Source organism: Urocampus carinirostris, chromosome 7, assembly GCF_059441175.1.
Source record: "Urocampus carinirostris isolate Australia breed hairy pipefish chromosome 7, RoL_Ucar_1.0, whole genome shotgun sequence".
In the NCBI taxonomy this organism is placed as follows: Eukaryota; Metazoa; Chordata; class Actinopteri; order Syngnathiformes; family Syngnathidae; genus Urocampus; species Urocampus carinirostris.
In genome coordinates this window covers 28,026,896-28,049,956 of record NC_142355.1, presented here as the reverse complement: position 1 = coordinate 28,049,956, position 23,061 = coordinate 28,026,896, and the positions used below count along the sequence as shown (strand labels likewise).

Sequence of the window (23,061 nt, the reverse complement as noted above, 5' to 3'; positions counted from 1 at the left end):
TCAGCAGTACGCTAAGCTCCTTTGTCTCACCAAAACTCTGAGGATTGTGCAGTGTTGGTCCACAGGTTCAATGATTTGAAAAAGGTGTAAAACTACTTGTTTTTACAATCTGTCCTCCATTTGTTTGACTTATTCCTCAATCAATGAGCGCGACACACATACACACAAAATGTGCGACACACAAAATGCATGAAAATACCAATCCCCAAAACACAAACAAAGCAAAAAGGGATTCCATACAGACCTGTAGACGTCTCTGCCCAGTCAGGAGGAAATTGCTGGCCTGCTGCGTATTTACCAAGGACTCCTCTCATTCCAAGCCACCACCTCTTTGCCCAGTCTGGAGAACAATAATGGCTCGGCTTACCGCAACGAAGTCAACAACTTTACTAACAATACTCGGACCACCTCGGCAGACGCTACGCATCCTTGAAAAACAGAACAGGCTCAGAGACCATTTCTAGGGCCATTATAACCCCAAACAAGCACAAAAAAAACAGAAAGGAAAAAAATCCTTCACACGTATGGAACATTTATATACAGCATCACAGTGTGGTATTCTGGCGAAGGGGCAGCAGATAGAATTACCTTACAGAGATCCATGTGCACCGGCCAGAAAATCATCAGCTACTGTCCACCCAGTCTAGACGACTTTGCTGACTGTTTTAGCACAATCTTGCTGCTACCTGTCATAGCCCTTTTCTCATTGTATTAATGATGCTGTCAGGCGGGACGGAAGGAAAACCGAGATCACTTGCACTCGTTTCTTGGTTTTTATTGGAAGGAAGGAATGACAAGACGTGAATCTTCGATCCGTTGTTTGACGGATTGTCGAGACTTGAGAGGCGGGTGAAGGCTTGGCGGGAATGGTCGCGGACAGGCGTAGTCGTCGTGTTGTTGGTTGGGGCTGGAGAAGAAGGGCGTCGTTGTGTTCGGAAGAGAGATCAGGAGTCAGGGGGGCAGGGCAGGTCGTAGGCAAATTCGGAAACGGGTCGGCAACGGAGATCAGGTAGAAAAACAGGAGGCAGGCAAAGAGTCGGAGGTACGGGCTTTCTAAGCGGAATGCAACAGATCGCATAGTACAATCGGATAAAAGTGTTACCGGAAGCTGGGGATTTAAATGTACAGGGTGCACCAATCAGCTGTCCTGGCTGTTGGCGCCAAATCCTGAACACAGGTGTTCCCGATCCGGGTGATTGTGACAGATGCACTTAAAAACATTCACCAAAAACTCACTGCAAAAACATGCACTTTGTTAAGCTGAGCGAAACTGCAAAGCCTGCAAGGCCAACAAAACACATCCATACGATCACTCAAGGCCTTAAGAAAAAGGGCGTTTCAATCAAGTTCCTCAAAGATGTGTCTTAAAAACTAAGCTGACCCTAATTCCGCACCTTGGACCTGCAGGTCCTTGAGTTGAAGAAACCTTCGTGTACCTGTGGTGCAACGTGTTTTCTTTCACATCAGGTTTCACATCAGTTCACATCAGTTTCACATCAGGTTCACACAAGGGAAAGTATTTTTCTTTGGGGCAGAAATGTCAGCGAAGCTCTCAGAGCGATTCACTCTCTGTGTTGTCACACATCTGCAACATTCCAAATGCCAAAAGCGTTCGTTGTGCTCTGACTTGTAGTCCAACTATAGTCTCTTGGCAGTGGGTTTCTTATTGAAGTTCGCTTGATCAATATTAAGGTTGCTTTGTTTTCCTATGAATGTATGATATGGTAACAATCTTGGGGTCGATTCGTACCATTAAACGTTTTGACGGGGTCTTTTTCGAATAGAATACAAAAGAATAGTCTTGATTATCATTGATAGTGAACATTGTTTGCAACCTGATTAAACATGGCACTCCAGGATAACCAAGATAAATATGTAATCAATTATTTTCCTAACAAACACAATTAGAGCAGCTCCCCGGGTTATGAAATTATTCCGTTTCGAGGTATTGCAATGGATGTTGCAATAACAAAACATATATTGTCAAAATAAAAAATCTAGGTTATTCGTGTGTTTTAAGCTTAGATTTAAACATTTCCACTGAGGTTGCAGATCGAATCTCAGCATTCCACAGCACCGGGGCCCGAATGGAGAACGCTCTCGAACCTGCGGATCCCTTCGTGGCACTTGGGATCACGAGTAGACCAGCATTTTCAGAGCGAAGGCTCCGGACCGGAACATAGGGGGGAATTAGATCTGAAAGATATGAGGGAGCAAGTCCATGCATGATTTTGTATACTACCTACAGAACCTTAAAATCACATCTCAAGTTAACAATGTTCTGAACTCACGGTACCCCAGGTAAAAACTTTAAGAACTGTATCCATGTAAAACATCAATAATACAGGTATATACATTGCATCCGGAAAGTATTCACAGCGCTTCACTTTTTCCACATTTTGTTATGTTACAGCCTCATTCCAAATTGTATTAATTTAATCTCTTATCTCAAAATTCTACACAAAATATTCCATTATGACAATGTGAAAAACTTTTATTTTGACTTTTTTTGAATTTATTAAAAATAGAAAACTAAGAAATCACATTTACATAAGTATTCACAGCCTTTGCTTAATACTTTGTTGATCCACCTTTGGCAGCAAATACAGCCTCATGTCTTTTTGAAAATGATCCCACAGGTTTAGCACACCTATCTTTAGGCAGTTTTGCCCATTCTTCTTTGCAATAAGTCTCAAGCTCAGTCAGGTTGGATGGGAGACTTTTGTGCACAGCCATTTTCAGATCTCTCCAGAGATGTTCGATCGGACTCTGGCTGGGCCACTCCAGGACATTCACGGAGTGTTTCTGAAGCCAATCTTTTGAGATCTTGGCTGTGTGCTTTGGGTCGTTGTCCTGCTGAAAAATGAACCTTTGCCCCAGCCTGAGGTCAAGAGTGCTCTGGAGCAGGTTTTCATCCAGGATATCTGTATATATTGCTGCATTGATTTTTCCTTCTATCCTGACTAGTCTGCCAGTTCCTGCTTCTGAAAAACATCCCCACAGCATGATGCTGCCACCACCATGCTTCACTGTAGGGATGGTATTGGCCTGGTGATGAGCGGTGCCTGGTTTCCTCCAAACATGGCGCCTGGCATTCACACCAAAGAGTTCAATCTTTGTCTCATCAGACCAGAGAATTTTGTTTCTCATGGTCTGAGAGTCATTCAGGTGCTTTTTGGCAAATTCCAGACGGGCTTCCATGTTCCTTTTACTAAGCAATGGCTTTCGTCTGGCCGCTCTACCATACAGGCCTGATTGGTGGATTGCTGCAGAGATGGTTGTCCTTCTGGAGGGCTCTCCTCTCTCCACAGAGGAACGCTGGAGCTCTGACAGAGTGACCATCGGGTTCTGACTAAGGCCCTTCTTCCCCGATCGCTCAGTTTAGAAGGGCAGCCAGCTCTAGGAAGAGTCCTGGTGGTTCCAAATGTCTTCCATTTACGAGTAATGGAGGCCACTGTGCTCATTGGGACCTTCAAAGCAGCAGAATTTTTTCTGTATCCTTCCCCAGATTTGTGCCTCAAGACAATCCTGTCTCGCAGGTCTACAGACAGTTCTTTTGACTTCATGCTTGGTGTTTGTGCTCTGACATGCACACTCAACTGTGGGACCTTATATGGACAGGTGTGTGCCTTTCCAAATCATGTCCAATCAACTGAATTTACTGCAGGTGGACTTCAATTAAGCTGTAGAAAGATCTCAAGGATGATCAGTGGAAAAAAGATGCACCTGAGCTCAATTTTGAGCTTCATGGCAAAGGCTGTGAATACTTATGTAAATGTGATTTCTTAGTTTTCTATTTTTAATAAATTCAAAAAAAGTAAAAAAAAAACGTTTTCACATTGTCATAATGGAGTATTTTGTGTAGAATTTAAGAGAGAGAGATTAAATTAATACAATTTGGAATGAGGCTGTAACATAACAAAATGTGGAAAAAGTGAAGCGCTGTGAATACTTTCCGGATGCACTGTATTAAGTATTACATTGGTGTATATAAATATTATAAATATGAGGGGGGAATTAAACTTACATGTGAGGTGCCTTGAGTTGTCATGGTTGTGATGGCGCCCAGCTGGCCCCGCCCCTTGACACCTGCTGACCTGCATTTCCTGATTACTCCTATGGGTACTTAAACTGCCTTTTGGAACTGCCCTGGGCCAGATCGTTGTTTACCCTTGTTGAAAACCTGTTCATGCCTTTTTGATACCTGTTTATTCTTGTTGTGCTTGTTGGACTTTGTTGCACTTCGGTGTAACATTCTGAGAGATTCCTACAAGTTCTGTTTGATCCCATTAAATGCCTAGTCTGTAGTTTTGCCAGCATTTGAGCCTGCTTTGTTTTGTTTTTGGTCCGTTTGCGTGTTGGACAATTTTTTTTTCTCAATTAAAGTGACAGATCATCTACGCAAATGAGTTCCAACTTCCTGCTTCCCGACCCGTTTCGTGACAGAACGATCTGGGCATCAAATGAGAACTCAGAACGATCCCAACACAATTTGGGGGGAGCTGGAGACTCCCTACGCTCTCCAGCAGTTGGACCGGACAGAGGGCACTGTCCGGCGATTGTCCAGTGGCGTCGCCACCCTTCAAATGCTGTCCCAGAAAAATCTACAAAGCATGCGGCGCCAGCAGGAGCAATTAGATCAGCTGATTGAGCTCCTGTAGCGTCAGCTGTAGGCAATGGCCCCGTCTCTCGGGGCTCCTTCTCCTGCCTTGTTGTCATCTTTCCTGCCCACTCTAACCACAGCCCGCACGTCGTGGCAATTGCTGTGCTGCGAATGGGGTTTCCTGAAAGACTTGGCGACGAGCTGTCCGAGGTCCCCGTCGACTTCTACGGCAGCCTGTCTCGACGTCTGTCCGTCCGCCTGCCTTCCCACCGGTCTCGAGGTCCGTCCTTCCGCCTGTCTCGACGGCCGCCCGTCCGCCTGCCAACCCACCAGTCTCGAGATCCGTCCGTCCGCCTGTCCCGATGTCCGCCTGCCATGCCTTACTGATATGGGTGACTATTACAGGTGACTATTACAGTTCCTTGTCTGAACATTGCCAAAATACTGAATAATGGCCTAAATTTTTGGAAAGATAAAATTGGGCAAATTCCAGCGGCACACTAGACAAGGTCTCACGGCACAACAGTGTGCCCCGGCACACTGGTTGAAAAACACTGCTATAACTGACCAATTTATCTTCCACTATTCTTGTTCATCTATCAACTAAAAAAATGAATGTGAGTAAAAAGTGAAAAGGCCTGTAGCCATCCATGACTTCAACGTTTTGCCACAAGAATGAACCAGAATCAACCATTCTTCATTGACAATGAACTACAATCAAAAAACAAGTGCTATGGACAGCTACCATACCATTCATCAATGATATCTTGATATCAAAACTTGAAATAACAGCAGCAAAGCAAAAGGCACGCGCACACACACCCTTCTTAAAAATATTCGCCATCAGTCAATGGTTTTCCGTGCTTTGCTATGCAGTGAGCAATGGCGTTTTTAGCAGTGACAAAGGACTTTAGGGTCCGTGTTTGTTTGCCGTACCTGGACGCTGCACGTTTTAATGTCTCCGCCTTGTCGGACTCATCCTTGAATTCATGTTTACAGGACTGTCTCAGAAAATTAGAATATTGTAATAAAGTTCTTTATTTTCTGTTATGCAATTAAAAAAACAAAAATTTCATACATTCTGGATTCATTACACATCAACTGAACTATTTCAAGCCTTTTATTATTTTAATATTGCTGAATTTGGCTTACAGCTTAAGAAAACTAAAAAATCCTATCTCAAAATATTAGAATATCATGAAAAAGTAAACAAGTAGGCTATTCAACTAATCACCTGAATCATCTAATTAACTCGAAACACCTTGCGAGGGTTTCCTGAGCCTTAAAAACACTCAGCTTGGTTCAGTAAACTAAATCACAAGTATGGGGAAGACTGCTGATCTGACTGCTGTCCAGAGGACCATCATTGATACCCTCCATCAGGAGGGTAAGACACAAAGATACATTTCTCAAAGAGCAGGCTGTTCACAGAGTGCAGTTTCAAAGCATATCCACAAAAAGTCTGTTGGAAGGGAAAAATGTGGCCGGAAACGCAGCACAACCAAGAGAGATGACCGCAGCCTTAACAAAATTGTGAAGAAGAGCCGCTTCCAGAATTTGGGGGAGCTTCAAAGACAGTGGGCTGAAGCTGGAGTCCAGGTATCAAAAGCCACAGTTCACAGACGTGTCCGGGAAATGGGCTACAATAGCCGTATTCCCGTGGTCAAGCCACTTCTGAACTCAAGACAACGGAAGAAGCGTCTGACTTGGGCTATGGAGAAGAAGCACTGAACAGTTGCAGAGTGGTCCAAAGTCCTCTTTTCAGACGAAAGCAAGTTTTGCATTTTATTTGGAAGTCAAGGCGTCAGAGTCTGGAGAAAGGCTGGAGAGGAGCAAAATCCAAGTTGCTTGAAATCCAGTGTGAAGTTCCCACAGTCAGCAATGGTTTGGGGAGCCATGTCAGCTGCTGGTGTTGGTCCACTGTTTTTCATCAAGTCCAGAGTAAATGCAACTGTGTACCAAGAGATTTTAGAGCACTACATGCTTCCATCTGCTGAAAAGCTTTATGGAGATGAGGATTTCATTTTCCAGCATGATCTGGCACCTGCCCACAGTGCCAAAACCACCAGTAACTGGTGCACTGACCATGGCATCACTGTCCTTGATTGGCCTGCTAATTCCCCTGACCTGAACCCCATCGAGAATTTGTGGGGTATAGTTAAGAAGAAGATGAAAGTCACCAGACCTACAAATGCAAATGAGCTGAAGGCCGCTATCGAAGCATCCTGGGCATCAATAACACCTCAGCAATGCCACAGGCTGATTGCCTCCATGCCACGCCGGATTGATGCAGTAATCCGTGCAAAAGGATTCCCAACCGTACTGAGTGCATCAATGGACAAATGTTTGATTTAGTTTTGCTGTCATAAAATTATTTTTTTACTTGGTCTGAGGAAGTATTCTAATATTTTGAGATAGGATTTTTGAGTTTTTTTCAGCTGTAAGCCAAAATCAGCAATATTCAAATAATAAAAGGCTTGAAATAGTTCAGTTGATGTGTAATGAATCCAGAATGTATGACATTTTTGTTTTTTTAATTGCATTACAGAAAATAAAGAACTTTATCACAATATTCTAATTTTCTGAGACAGTCCTGTATGTTTTGTCTCGTAATGACGTTTATCACTTGCTCGAGGTACAACGCTCTCGAGGCATAATGCACGAAACAGCACGGTCATTTTTTGCACAAAGCCTCATTCGTCTGTCCACGCTGGCTGGAAAGAACGAGATGTTTTCGCTCGACGAGCCGTCATGATTCGTTCATTTATCGCGCGCATGTTTCGTTGGCTGGGTTAGAACACGGCTCTCTCCTCTTCTGCGAGGCACGGCGCAGACCCGCACTGACACACGAAGAAGAGGGGCGCGACCGTAAACACGGCACGCAACTGAAAATGTCAAAATTTTAGATAAAAATGCGCATTTTAAAAATATACCTTAATCATTATTACTTTGCCGTGCGCTTGCGTGCCACTGGTTAACTGCTGGCACGTGTGTCATAGGTTGCCGACCCCTGACCTACAGTATATTTCATGTTGACGATGCCAGTGAATTGCAACATCCAGCAGCCTAGTCATCCTAGAAGGGGGATTACCTCAGGTGCCGTCCTTTCTCAAGGTTTCTTCAGTTTCCTCATGCTGAGGTTTCGGGATTTTCCTTGCCCTCACGTAGGTTTTAGATCAGGGGATGGTGCAATAATAGCCTGTACAGCCCTTTGAGACTTCTTGTGATTAAGGGTGTCACAAATAAATGAGACTTGACTCTAAATTGTCTTTCAAGATGACATTTATGATTTAGGTGTTGGATATTATTGAAAGATTTACCCCCAAAAATGTGACTTATACTCTAGGAGCAACTTATTTGTATTTTTCCTTCTTAATTATAGTCCGGAAATAAACGGACCAATTATTTCCCTATTTTCAAAATAAAAAATCATCGTCTGATCGAAAACATTTACCCGGACTACGAGCTGACGTCGGTTGCTACATTCTGCTTGTCATTGCCAGGCCGTCTAATTTTCTCTAACACGAGCTACAGAGACGTTGGGACATGTACAAAAACGTGTTCCAGGGCAAAATGTTTTCAATAGCATTCTTGGGTTCCAATTGTGCGAAGGGGAACGCATTAACACGCCTGCCAAATAAATATTGCTGGTGGCAGCAATTCAGAAAAAAGGAAGTAGCCTCTGCAACGTTTATTTTTTCCCTCGAAGGCATTTCGAAGTTAACGTCACAAGTCTCATAAAACTTTTATGACACGATGGAAACACGTTAATTGCCACTTTTGATAACTATTGTTCAAAAACATTTTGAAAGTTGGGCAGAGTGAGCCCAAACGTGTAATTTTTGGTGCGCACGGTTTATTTGCCAAGTTCAGCCAGAATGTACTAGGATCCTCGCCTACTTGATTTTTGCCAGCAGAGCAACCCGCCACACACAGTAGTGCCTCAAATTTCAACCCAAAATACATTCCTGAGACATGGTCATAAAACCTTTTCAAGGTCCACTAGCACATGTTAACCGGGTCAACTCTTTTGAAAATGACAAATGGAGCGATTTTCGGGTTTTCTCTTCTTTGCTTGAGGTAAAAGAAGTGCTTTCAAAAACAAGTACTTAAATTCCAATGAGTTTTGCTTGAGGTAAAAGAAGTGCTTTCAAAAACAAGTACTTAAATTCCAATGAGTGCTTGTAAAACCGCAAGAAAAACAAAGCTAATAAATAAATCATCACACTAAGTGCAATTATTGGTATATGAACTGTACAGTAGGGGATACGACATTTATCCGTTTTGAGGTGGGGATCGTAAAAGTGAAATTGCCATGTAGAGGGGGATAAAAATCCAAGGTGATTAGAAATAGAATATAGTAAGTACAAATAACTGCATAAATGCTGTAACCCACAACTGTCCGGACCACAACGGAAACAGGACTCACTCGCGTAAAGTTTTATGGAAGGAACGAGGAAGGGGTGCGCCACGATCCGGTGTTCGCTCTCGTACTCGGCTCGTGATCCGAACACGGAAGTGGATCTGCCGTAGCGAGCGATGGCGGTGTCAGGGGCGGAAAACTGGTTGGTAGCCGGGACTGGGAGAACAAGGTGTGGACGGGGTCGGAAATGAGTCGTAAGCCAGGACTGGAGCACAGACGTGGTCGGAATCAAAAAACGGATCGTAATTCGGGATGGGAGAGCAGACGTGGTCGAGATCAAAACAGGTCGTAGCGGGAAACAAACAGGAGTAAAAAAACGGGACAGGCAAGAGTCAGGGTCAAAAAATGGCTTGCCTTGTATCACGGAGATTCGCAGACGGACTGACAACAGGGGACTGACAGGACAGGGTTTAAATAGTAGGGAAGCAGATCTGTCAACAAGCTGCAGCTGGCGCCACACGGGCGGGGCCAATTGGGCGCTATGGCAACCGTGACAACAACACAACACACTTTGTTTACACTCAGCCGCACTTTGGTGCTCATATACAACAACACCAAATATATACGATTTTATTTTCACTATACTTATTTTATCAACATCGATAATCTTGAATCTTAAATAAATATAAACATAAAGGGAAAACAAAATTGTCTTTACCTTTTGTGTGACATGACTTGAGCTGGTACAGTTGAGTACTGGGTAGATGCAGAGGAGGCAGGGGGGTCAGCAACAGCAGATTAAATATGAAACAGATTTTTCAAAACTCCCACTTGCGAGGATTGTCAAGCCCCAAGAACAGACCTGGGCACTCCGGTCCTCAAGGGCCGCATTTTTTTAGGTTTCTCCTCCCCAATGCCGGTGATTCCAATCACCCGGATTGTTAATATGCTCGCTAATAAGATAATAATTTATATCATCTGAGTTGAAGAAAGAGAACCTCCACAGTCATGTAGGAGGTGCAGCAAACAAGGACCGGGGTGCCCAGGTCTGCGTTAGAAATTGTCTTTGCTTTAACCGGCACCTTATTTTCAATAATAGTCCCTGCTGTCGATTGGTTACGGCCATGCAACTTAGCGAGGGTAGCCAGTTGTGTGACTTCTTTGCAGTTCTTGCTAATCGCAAGCTTTGTTTCTCCATCACCGCAACCTTTAGCGCCCATAGTGAATGCAGTATTGGTTCTCATGTCCTTATGAAACATGCCAAATTCGAAACTAAAGGAAGAGAAAGGCATCGTGGGAGGTAGTTCAGCCCATGATGTTTCCACGTTTGAGTGACGCTAAATAATTAGTTGTTGATGTCGAATAGCGAGGAGCAGAAACACATCTCATTCTACAACGTAGAGTGAAAAAATGTAAGGTAGGATCGCCCTACTTTACAAACATGATTTTATTTCTGTGTTGCGTCAAGAGTTTTTTTGACCGGCAGCCATCTCCATTCCACTTGCGGTAGTTGACAGACTTAACCTGGCAGAGCATGCCGTACGGTGTGGTTTGATGGTTTTGCAGCTCTCAGCTGGCTTTTTGGCTTTCTTTTGATTCCCTGCAGATCAGTGCACATTTTCAGGAAGCTCCTGGCTCGCTGCTCAGGAAGTTGCAAAACGTTTGGATTATCTCACTGCGGTTTGATGCATGACAACAATGTTTTGGTCGGACGAGGAAGTCGATTGAGTTAAGAGGGGAAGGAAGATGGAGAAGTGAGTTTTTATTTCGAGCGGGGGTATAAGTAGGAGTTGGAAGTTGAATAAGTGTTTTAATCACTGACTCCTCCCTAAGGGGAGGGGTTATATGGGTCACACAGGCCAAGAGTGTACTCACAGACTGTCTGGTCCCTGTATTTCATCCAAAGAAAGCCTTGACAGAACATAATGGGGCCCCATCAGAACGAGCTAGACACGGAGGGAATGTCTTGGCATCAAGTCGGCAGGCCCTGACACAGAGCCTTTCAGCTTTTGAGACTCAGCAACGTCTACATGCCAAGGAATTCTAAAACACAAGGAGACAATAAGATTTGAATAAGGACAAGAATAAAATAGCCTACTTACAGTATGTTCTAGCCTAGTGATCATCCGCCCTCCTGCCCCCTTCGATGTTGCCTTCAAGTCCTGAAACTGAACACCAAACGATTTAACCTTCTGCTTGCGTAACTTTTAACCAATCCAAAGAGTCGCATTAGAGAACACACAGCCATGTTGAGAGGATGGCCTCAGACGGAAGAACTTTACAGTGAGTCACCGACAGAATGTAAAAAGAAATCATTGGCTAGTCTCTGCCCAATCGAGAGAACATTGCAGTGTTTTGCACAATGCTGCTGCTAATGTCATGGCACTATTATAATTGCATTTTTTTGATGGACTTACAACCTAAGCTAGTCTACATGTCAGGACCAGAACGGAAACAGGACCCAATTGCGTTACGTTTCTAACAAGTTTTATTGAAGGAAAGAGGAAGGGCTGGGCCTACGATCCGGTGTTTGCTGGACGTGGGAAACAAGTCCCTCTCGTACTCGGATTGTGATCCGAACACGGAAGTGGATCTTCCGTAGCGAGCAATGGCGGTGTCAGGGACGGAAAAACTGGTCGGTAGCCGGGACTCTGAGAGCGTGGTCGGGGTCGGAAACGGGTCATAAGCCAGAACGGGAGAGTAGACGTAGTCGGGGACAAAAGAAGTCGTAAGCCGGGACGGGAGAGCAGACGTGGTCAGGATTAAAACAGGTTGTAGCCAGACACAAACGGGAGCAAAAACGGGAGAGGTGGGAGTCAGGGTCGAAAAAGGCTTGTACACTGAGATTTGCAGACGAACTGAGAACAGGGGACTGACAGGACTGGGTTCAAATAGTGACAGGGAGCCAATCAGAACCCGCGACAGTTGGCGCGGGCACAGGTGCTTCACATCAGTAATCATGACACTACAGGCATTGCCTTAGAAATATTGTCTATCATATTTTTAAAAAATATTTTACTACATGTGTAATCTTATAAACTATGTTCATTACATTTTGTCATTGACCATAAAGACCATCCATGCTTAGAGCCCCCCCCCAAAAAATGGATTGAACCAGAGTATAAACATCACTTTGTTTAGAGGTCTGTAGCATATAGCCCAATTAATATGTTCAGAAGCATTAAAGGGGCACCTTGTAAACTTTGACCACTAGATGGCGCTGTATTGTGTAGAACACACAAAGTTCACCAAAGCACAAGGAAGAATACAAACTACAGCGACTCAAAGTGACCAAACTTCATAATTTTTCTACTCATTTTATTGCCTAGCCTTTCACAGGGTCTTTGGGGGTCCCTGTAGCAGCAAGATAATTGACAGGTGAGCCTCATGTTATGTAAAAAATAAAAATTATCTAGAGCTATGAGTATCTAAAAAAATTGCACATCAACATGTTAGTCAACAAAATGACTATTCCAATGAGTATTTTTATTCTTAACAAATAAAGTGTGTTTTTTTTTTACCGCTTGATGGCGCTAAATAATAACGTCCCGTCAAATTATCAGTAAGAAGACGTTGAGAAGTTTAACACAGAAAAAAGAAACACTTGTAAGCTGAAATCTGATTGGACGAAAAACCTATAACCAACAGATGTTAAAAATAACGACGTAACTATATCTTATACATGTATCCAAAGTTGAATTTAAAGGTTTAATCACGTTTAAACCTCCATAATCGGCTTTGAAGGGCCCTAGCAGCAAACAGCGCTCCACTTGGTGCCATTAAAACATCGCCACGGGGTTGCAATACAGTTATTACTCCATACTCCAATGGAGCATTCTTGGGGCTTGTTCTCCAGCAGGAGTCTCCTATATATAAGCAGCAGAAAAACCACAATGTTATCGTTCGCTGCGGTGCCGGGTGCCATAGTTAAAAATTGACATTTGTCAGTTCCACAACACACAGTAAATCTGAAAACGTTTTCTACTGGAGTCCACAGACTCAAAATACTCATAAGTCATTCACTACCCGCACACTAAAAACAGATCCTGGACTTCTATGGCCTAAATATTTACAATTCCTTTCCGAAGACATAGAGAAATGTACACATTTTTACTGCTATTGTGGACAGATTCTGCAACCGCGCCCGTATATCCTGGCGAAAATTTGAGACACTTCACCCCTGATCACTGAAAGAAAAACGTACTTCTTACTTAGATGTTTCCTCAAAAGTATCTTACAATGATTTTTGGTAGAACCAAATCAAATGGAGCGATATTTCAATCGTGTTTCTTTGTGCAAAAACACATTCTTGATGGTCCAAATCTGCTATAAAATCCCTCCCCAGAGCTTTTTCTCAATATTAAATCTTCCAGACCAGGAATCAACATGTACAACACGTAATTTGGCAAGCTATGCGTACGCGTTAAACCGCAATGTTACTGAAGCACAGGTAGAAGAAGCGAAGAGACTGTTTAGCCAATCAGAATGCAGAACACAAACGCAAATCGGTGAAGTAGCAACACTGTGAAAAAAGAACAGCTTTGTAACAAAAGTTCACGGTGAACACATCTATGAGAATAACACCAACAAACAAGATGTGAGACGGCGACAAAGTTTATCAGGTGCTATAGATTCTGTGCCCGATTCAACATGTCTAAATAAAAACATATTAGCGTCATGATTGATACGAGTTAAGCGTTGCGCAGTGACAAACATTGTGTTTTTACATTGTTTGTCGCATGCGGTGCGTATCGTAAAAGACAATTGTCCGTTCCCGTCTTCATTCCTGATGTGCGCCTCTGTCAACAAGTGCTACGAGTTGCGCATGTGTTTGGAATTAGCGTCCTGCTCATCATTTTGATACTGCGTGTTTGTGTTCCATAAAAGATGGTGTCCATGTGGGAAGAAGGCGGCGCTCCCGTATGATTGGACGCAGTGATTGGTTGCCCCTCCGGCATCTGGTCCGGGATTTGCGAGTGCCAGCGAAAGAAAAAAAACATGAGATATGTGAAATATCATTTGAGTCCTTCCCGCCGTCCAAAAATATTTGTCGCTCGCACGCTACATACAATGCTCACTTTATCCCAGTTCAGAAAAGTTCCAGGACTGGCGTGGAAAACTTACCAAGTACAATAGCTCTGAGAACTACACCTTTAGTCTGATGAACATTCCCAGCGTTTTCTACTAGGGGCCGGCAGATCGATCCAAGTATCAATATTATCAATACTAAGCAAGTACCTTGATCGGATAGATTTGATCGTCCTCGGACCAATACCTTACCCCTACACCAGTTTCAAGTCAAGTCTGTTCAAGAGCAGGGCTTGACAGCTTTCACTGGTTTACCCCTGTCGTATCATACAGGTGCCCGCGTCCAAAGATCCCACTATCCTTTCACAACACCTCTCCACTCATTCATATCACCAACAAGAGCTCTAGCTTTGACTACATTTAGACCTCTTTCCTCCAGTGCACTCATCACACCATCCATCCACGTAAATCGCGGTCATGTTTGCATAGCCCTCAATCACAAGGACTCTCAAAGGGCTGCACAGAATACTGCAAACCACAGACTTATGACGCCACCCCCTGATCTAAAACCTACCGAGGGCAAGGGAAAAACTCAACCTCAACATGAGGAAAATGAAGAAACCTTGAGATTTAAATAGCGCAGCCCTTCGCTATCTCACCCAGTACCCTTGGCAACTCTAGTTTATGCTTCTTTGTGTGACTGATGGACCTGACCTGATTGCACGTGGCCTGCTGCTGCATGTTGCCTGTCAGGCAATGGAAAAGGGCCAAGTTTACACGCGGACCTTATCAGAAGCTACATGTGAAATGGGAAGTGCAGCGCAGTGGAGTTTTTAACAACAGAAAAGGACAATACTGGTGTCATGGAGCAGCACGGCGACGCAGAGGTTAGCGCATGTGCAGCACAGTTCTGAGACCTTGAGATCAAACCTCCTATGTGAAGTTTGCATGTTCTCCCCCTGCTTGCGTGGGTTTTCCTCCGGGTATTCCCACATTCCAAAACATGCAGGTTAGGTTAATTGGCAGGTCCAAATCGTCCCTAGGTGTGAATGAGCGAGCGAAATGTCTGTCTCTGTGACCCCTGCGACTGGCTGGTGACCAGTTCAGGGTGTCCCCTGCCCACTGCCTGAAGATAGCTGAGATGGGCTCTAGCACCCCTGCAACCCTACTGAGGATAAGCGGTGCAGATAATGGATGGATGGTGTCATGGATGGCCAAAAATTCTTCGTCTGCGGCAAATTTCATTAACACTTGATAAGACGTTTACCCTATAGAAAGCAATGAGCTGCAACCAAAAATGGAAACATGTTACTGTTCCTGAACAGAAATCTGTAATACCGTTGTCACTATGGCAACAGAGCCTCAAGACCTTGTTCGTTACATTGATGATGTTTTTCCTTTTTTAATATCAAGTTTGTTTAGTCTATTATTTGCATATCTGCACTGCTTATCTTCAGTAGGGTCGTGGGGGTGCTGGAGCCCATCCCAGCTATCTTCGGGCAGTGGGCAGGGGACACCCTCAACTGGTTGCCAGCCAGTCGCAGTATTTGCATGTTATGGTCTTGAAATAATCGAAATGAATTGAAACTCATTCAGTTATGTTCGTGAAATATTGAGGTATTACTGATAAGTTTTCAACAGGTAACTGTATCACATTACATATCCCAAGTAACCCAACCCTGCCGGTATTCCACACAGGCTGTGCAAATTCTTCAAGACAAGTTCTCCGCATTGAATTTCCCAAGACGCGAGTCTCGATCAAGTCACTAGATTTTCCACCGGTTTGGAAAAAGTCGTCTCCTGTAGCCTCGCAATAACCCCATCATGGACCCGCACCGGTTTTCCCTGTGGGTCGGCGTCCGCCGGCCATCACGAGCGGCGTTGCAAACAGAAGTTGATCGCTTCGCTCGCTCGCCTGCAGCTGCTTTCAATGACGCGAGGCAGGCAAACCGGCGTGCAGATGGAAGCCATCAGTGTCGTGAAAGTATATTTTACGCTAATGCCGCTTTTGAAGACGAGTAGTTCTTCTTTGCCTGATTTATCCCCAAACGTGAAAGATACATGAGGCGATGGAGATGCACGCCAGCTACTGTTTGTGCTCCACTTAGCAAATCTGCTGCTTTGTATTTAAGTAAATATGCCTTTTTTTTGGCGGCGGTATTTTCTTTTTGGTCGCTGGGGTTCATCCAAATGCGTTCGATGCATTTTTCAACATGAAAAGACGTTTACATTTACGGACTCTATCATTAATCAATGAAGTACAAAGTATTAATGTCATAATTTAATGGATGCTGATACGGAGCATGTGATCTGCTACAATCTATCATGTGGATAGCTGTGGTTCACATATGATGTCACCACGTTTACAACGTCCATATGTTGAAGTTACAATTTATTATGTGTGTTGTCTGGTTAAAAAAAATGTTTTCACAACGAGTTCCATGCGGCCGCTCTATTCTGGGCAATATTTCGATAAATGCCGCATGTGTGTACAAATAAAGCGGCAAAATCCGCCCCTTTTCCAACCATCGCACCGTCAGCCGAAAATGACATCATAGGTGCTTGCTTTTGGATAATGACCAATCAAGGCTCAGCTCGCACGCGTCACATGACCTACCGAGGGCCATTTAACTCTGGTGTGGCAACATGGCTGACTGAAGTGGACAAGAAAAGTGTATTTTCTATTAACTGTGTATGTAGAACCCCTAGCAAAAAGAATGGAATCACCAGTCTTGGGCAAACCTTCACTGAGACGTTTTATTCTGTAGAAGAAACTCGATCACAAACATGAAACAATTGCAAGGTCGTTCCAAAGTGCAAACATATTGCCATTCAAAAACACTCAAAGAAATTAAGAAAAAACATTGCAATGGTCAGTAAATGTTACTTTTATAGAGCAAGTGCAGGGAAATAAATATGTTGTGACATGACCTATGCTGGTACAGTGGAGTTACCGGGCGAATGCAGAATACACCAGATAAAAAATGAACTAATTTTAAAACTTCCGCTTGAAAAATGTCCTTACTTTAATTTCCTCCTTATTCTTAATATTTGTCCTGATTGTCCATTGGTAATTTCCATATTCCTTAGCGGAGTGATTGGTGTTTTTGTCGTACTTCTTGATGATCGCAAACTTGGTTTCCATGGGACTTGAAGGCATCAAAAATTGTACAGAAGTACAGTATTGTATCGCTGACTAAGTCTTAAGATTTTGAACTGAATTAAGAGGCAGGCATAATGGGAAGTAGTTCAACCAACAGCGCAAATCAATAGCTTCATATGACCAATAGTGGATAGGCCTCCTACAGATGTACTCATCATGCACTAACACTGCAAAGTTTAGAATTTTAATAAGTGAAAACTGTTAGTCGGGGTTGCCGTATCCTAGATTTTATCATCTGAAATGCGTCTAAAGCATTATGTGTTCTAATATTATTGAATTGTTTTGATGCACCATGTGATCTGAACAGCTTAGCCTTATTATAAGTGAACTTGTTTTTGTTGCCTGGGGGTCTTTAACATCACACTGCATAATGACGATCATCATTTTTTCTACTCTCACTTTACAGAGCGGGGCTGTGCTCTTTGATCAACAAAAAAATTATTTTTTCTCACTCTTGCAGCCCGGCCAAATATTTTGATTGAATTAAGACTTGAAAGACACAAATGCGCTATGAATTTCAAACAAAAGAAAACAATGTCAGCAACGATTGGATCAAAGTGTTGAGTGGAATTTAGCTTTTATGCTAGAGTTATTGATAGCTGACTTATAATAAAATAAATGTGACAGGGTTTACTTTTAACAGCGCTTAAATTCTTTCAACATCTTTACACGGAAAAAATGAAACCTTAAGGCACATCAGCCGCAAAACTGTCTGGATCGATAAAGATCTAATAATGATTGTCGCGTCCATAGAAAATAAACAACTAGTCTAAATCCAGAGCAATCTAATCCTCGCTTTTCTGCCCTGATGGTTCAGTCAACTTGAAAATATTTACGTTTACAAAAAAGTGGTAGCAAAGTTCATACGGCAAACCCTCCAGGGATATGTTCTGAGCTAGGGATTGCAAAGTGAACATACCATATGGTAGGGGATGGAAACCTATGGCAACACGTAGCTAACGTGTTCCAAACCCATTCTTGTCATGATTACTCATTGCACTCACCTGTGGCCGCTCGTTTGGTGTCAGCTGCTCCTGGTTACCTGATTGGTTCCCCCTCCTATTTAAGCTCAGTGCTCTCAGTCACCCTTTGTCAGTCTGTCAGCAAACCTCTGATTATGCAAGGCAAGGACTTTGACTCTGGCTCCCGTCGGTCCCGTTTTTTCATCCGTATCCCACTCGTCTGTTCCCGATTTCCCGTTTGTCTCCGGCTACGACCCGTTTTTGACCACCGGCCACGTTCTGATCTCCCGTCCCGGCTACGACCCGTATTTGAATGAACCACGCTAGAATCTCCTGTTCCGGGAGATTCAATCCAACATTCCGAACACGCTCCGATCCCGTGAGCGGCTTGCTTCCCTCGTCCAGCGAGCACCGGATCGCTGGCGTTGGTTTTTTCTCTATATCTCAAACTTGTGAGTAAACGTTATGCATCTGGGTCCTCTTCCTGTTCTGGTCCTGACAATTTTACCCTAGATAAAAACATAAATTTAACTAAAAAATATTGAGTAAGTGCTACTTATGTGTAACATATGTTTATATGATTTAATAATATTATAATTATGCATGCAAAGAAAATTTGAAATGTAATCTAACGTTAGTATGACGTGACTTGAGGTGGTCGAGTGGAGTAACGGGCGGATGCAGAGGTCAAGGGTCAAAGTAAAATATAAATATATTCTCATTTAAAATATTTTAATTATGAAAATAATACGGGGTTTATATTATATAATTGTTATTTATTGTATAAACAGGGAATATTACATTATTTTTCTATTGTTTTATTATTAATTATTATTTTACAAAAAACGTTTAAAACAATAAAAGAAAATACTAACGAAATATGCAAATGTATCTTATATAGGAGATCGTAGATACATTTGATCATTGTAAGAATTTAGAATGAAAACTTATTCTGATTTTAGGTAGTTTTTTTTTTTATTGGACAAGAAAAGGAAAAATATAGTAGTATAAGTTTGAAATATAGTAAATAAGAAAAGTATAAATTTGTATGATTAAAATTGTCTGCCACAGGTGTGTATACTTTATCCATCGACTAGAACTACGTCTCTTCGTCTTTTTATCACCAAAAATCAAAACGTAAAGAGGCCAAGTTATTTCAAATGTTTAAATATCCGATCGACAAACACAAATAACATTACACTTCAAACATGAAAGTTTTCGTAATACCAAAGACAAATGACATCTTTTGAGGAAATTAATTTTGTAAATAACAACTTTAATTAACCAATTTTAAAGACACGGTGCAGCTCATAGTTCTTTTTTTTTTTTTAACACAAAACTTATGTGAGCTTTTTTTACACACATCAAAAGCAGATTTCAGCTAACCCGCTGCCCTTAAAACGACCCGAAGACCGAGCTTTAGAAAAAAGCACTGACAGACATCGGCGACATGCCAAGCGAATTTTCCGCACACTTTGCCGCTCGTCCCGCCGTTGACGGTCGGTCGATCGGCCTCCTCTGATGAACCTTGGCTGAGACGGACCTCGGGGCTCCTGGCAAACCCTGGGGTTTGTGTAGGCCCCTAAGGATTTTCCACAACGGTAGCTGTGGCTAAAGCTAGTTGGGCGCGCTCCTCAAAGCGTGGTCATGCGCTAACCTAGCAAACAAACAAGCGTTCAACTTTTTTTAGTGGTGTGCTGTGAGGGCCTGCAACGCCTGCTCTGATGGCTTAAGAAGATCTGAATCATGTGTTATATTTTGTCCATCAATACTTGTTAATTAATGATTGATACGTTTTTTTTGGTGTGTTGGACCTGAATACAGCCACAAATGATAAATACAGTTATTTCAAATTGTCTGCCTGCTTCCATTTATTGCTCCTCCCCTGCTTACACTGCTTCCAAACGTGTGCTTTCATATCCAAAGCTTTTAACCAATCAAATTTCAGGCTTACTTGTTGCTAGGCTCAGAAATAGGCTCATAGGCCTACGATAATTAAGTTACAGGCGTCCTGCAGCCAAACATACCTGTGATATGGCTGATTGTTTGGATGACCAAATTTTGATATTAGTTCAACTCAGCCTGCTGGAAGGCCCGGAGAAACATTACTGCTTTCACAAACTAGGAGGCAGTAATTCACCAGAATGATTATGCCAACTGTCCGCTGTTAACCCACTGCATAAGTAAATACTGTACACTACATTGTGTTGATTAAACGGTTGGATTGATTCAGACCGGTTTCTCTTGCTTTATTCCATATACCAACAATTATTATATAAAATTATTCATGAAATGACTTGGAAAAAGGGAGAAATCAAGCAAAAAGATAAAAGAAGAAAAATCTAAAAGAAAAAACAGGAAAGGGGAAAACGAAAAAAAAAATAGGTTTTTGGGGGTCTTCTTTATCAGTATACAGTGATAATGTAATATTATGTCATGGCACCTCCAATAAATACCACCAAAATAGTTAAGCATCAGCTTATGTATACAAGTGGCTATATCGCGTTTTTTTCTCGCCGGATTTGACGTACACCGTGTTCTGCATTCTTATTGGCATCAACCTTTTTTAATTTCGAGTCAAAAAACACTCTGGAAACACAAAAGCACCAAGAGGCTGAGAGAGATGTTTTCTATCGCCAACAAATGTGGACTCCTTGACACACTAAAGGAAAGTAAAATCCATTTTCCATAACGTCCACATGATGGCAACAAAATCTGCTCTGAATTAGAAATGTACTGTTGGAAAATCATTTTTGCCCATTAGTGCAATACAGCAACAAGATTATTTTTTCAAACTTATAATTAGACAGTACACACGTTATTGGTAAGTAAATTCAAAAAAGAAATACTTTTAAAAAAATGCTTGAGCCGGTAAATGGGGTTTGTTCTTTGGGTTCACTGTATAATAGAGTATTTTAACAACTAAATAAAGGTTTCTTCTTCACGGATTTTGACTGTCGCAGGGCCTTTATGGAACACATCTGCTGCAAACAACGAGGGAATACTGTACAGTGACATTTTGATTTTGGACCATAACATGTTCAGTATTAGCGTTCAAACTCTGAATTGTTTGGATACCGAAAAACGTTTTCTCGTGCAAAGTCACATTTTTTTTAAGTTACCTTTGAATTCAGAAATATCCGAAATGTTAACAAAACGTGTACTTAAACAAATATTAATACCCAAAATATAAATCAGACCTGTACCTAAAAGACAATAAATCATTTAGAAGGACTGTCTGTATTTTGGCACATCCATCCACCCATCCATCATCTTTCACTTAACCGGGGTCGGTCCACAGGGGAAGCAGCCTCAGCAGGGAAGCCCAGACCTCCCTATTCCCAACCACTTCATCCGACGGAATCCCGAGGCATTCCTAGGACAGCCTAAAGATGTAGTCTCTCCAGCGTGTCCAGGGTTGGGTAAGGTTACTTTAACTTGATTACTTTTGGATTACTCCAATACCAAATATGCTAATAAAAGAAGAAATAAACTAAATATAAATAAAATTAATAAATTTTGTCCAGGCTTGGGGAGTAACGGAATACATGGAACGGCAAAAATGATGTTGACAGGCTGTTTGGATTTATTTTCATTTTGTTTCTGTCGCATTTTATGTTAGTTTTGCCAGAGATCAAAGCCAGGAGAGAAAGCTTACCACGTGAGTCATAATTTTGTTATATTAAGTTTTCTTTTGTCTTTTATTTGCATATTTGGTATTGGAGTAATCCAAAAGTCATTGAAAGTAATCAAGTTAAAGTAACCCTACCCAACCCTGAGCGTGTCCTGGGTCGACCCAGGGACTTCCTGCCATTGGGACATGCCCGAATCGCCTCCTGAGGAAGGCGTCCAGGAGGGATACTTATCAAATGCCCAAGCCACCTCAGCTGGCTCCTCACAACTGGGAGAAGCGGCTCTACACTCGGGAAAACTGAGCTCGTCACCCTCTCTCTAAAAGAAAGCTTATTAAAAATTGTAGATATTGATTTGAATAATTAAAAAAATAACTGCATTTTTTGCCGTAGGTCAAGAAATTTGTATGTATTTCACATAGCATTAACCTCCCCTAGAGGAGGCTGACATAATTGTAATTGACATATCTTGTAAAAACAAAAACCTCACGAAAGGCTGGGCAAAAATTGCTAGTAATACCTGGGGAGCCAAGGGGGCGCCAGCCTGCAAAAATTTGGGAACCATTGATGTAACTTATTTGTTGTTGGTCTGTTGGGATGGGATTTGTACCTTTTGTACTAGTTAATTCCAGGAAGTGGTGAAAAAGTAATTGGACTGTTGGACATGTGAGCAGTTTGTAGGTTTTTTCGATCCATTTCGGTTTTTGTAATCAGCCAACTAAAGGTGGTTTTGATTTTTTTTTTTTTTGTCTATTTGAGATAAATCCGTTTTTCAAAGTCCGGTTTCATGGGTTTGGTTATTCCCTTATTTGAAGTGGACTTGAGTCTAGGAGGGTGGTTGGGAATTTGTCGGTTTTAGTCCGTCACTGTTTTGTGTCGTATCTAGGACAGATGGTTTTATTATAGAAGAAAGTTGCAGTTAGCTTTGCGGTTTTGGTCTTTTTGTTCTTGGAGGCGGCTTTTGGTATGCTGCCAGACATTCTTTCAATTCAACTGGTTGCTTGGTTCTATGAAGGGGGCTTTTGGTTCAAAATGTCGCTTATCATCCTTTGTAGAAAATATTGGTCTGTTACAGGTGCAGTAGAGGATTTCGTAGTTTCTTGGCCGGTTTTAAGGATCTTTTGATCTGAAGCAGATGGTTTTGTCATGCCGTGTTCCAAATCCGAGCATGTGGTAACTTCCAGGCTAGGACAAGCATCCGTGTCAGGCGCCTTAGTGTTTTTCTTGGATTGGCTCAATGTTCCATTTGCATTTTACATTACCTTCAGGGCACGCAATTCACATGTTTGGATTTGCAACAATAAGCATCA

The 23,061-nt window shown here is 42.4% G+C and overlaps 1 long non-coding RNA gene across 2 annotated transcripts in view; it reads right to left on the bottom strand.

The window, feature by feature from the left end:
- Positions 1-254: 254 nt before the first annotated feature.
- The window catches only part of LOC148362863 (uncharacterized), a 34,488-nt gene continuing 11,681 nt past the window's right edge, over positions 255-23,061 (bottom strand). The window contains exons 3-5 of one of the 2 annotated variants that reach the window (XR_015850828.1): positions 10,842-11,009; positions 9,685-9,722; positions 255-340 (exon numbers count right to left, since the gene is read on the bottom strand). This is a non-coding gene — a long non-coding RNA (uncharacterized LOC148362863). Of the gene's footprint in view, positions 341-9,684; positions 9,723-10,841; positions 11,010-19,530; positions 19,777-23,061 lie in introns of those variants that run through there. The other variant, XR_015850827.1, reaches the window with a different exon arrangement.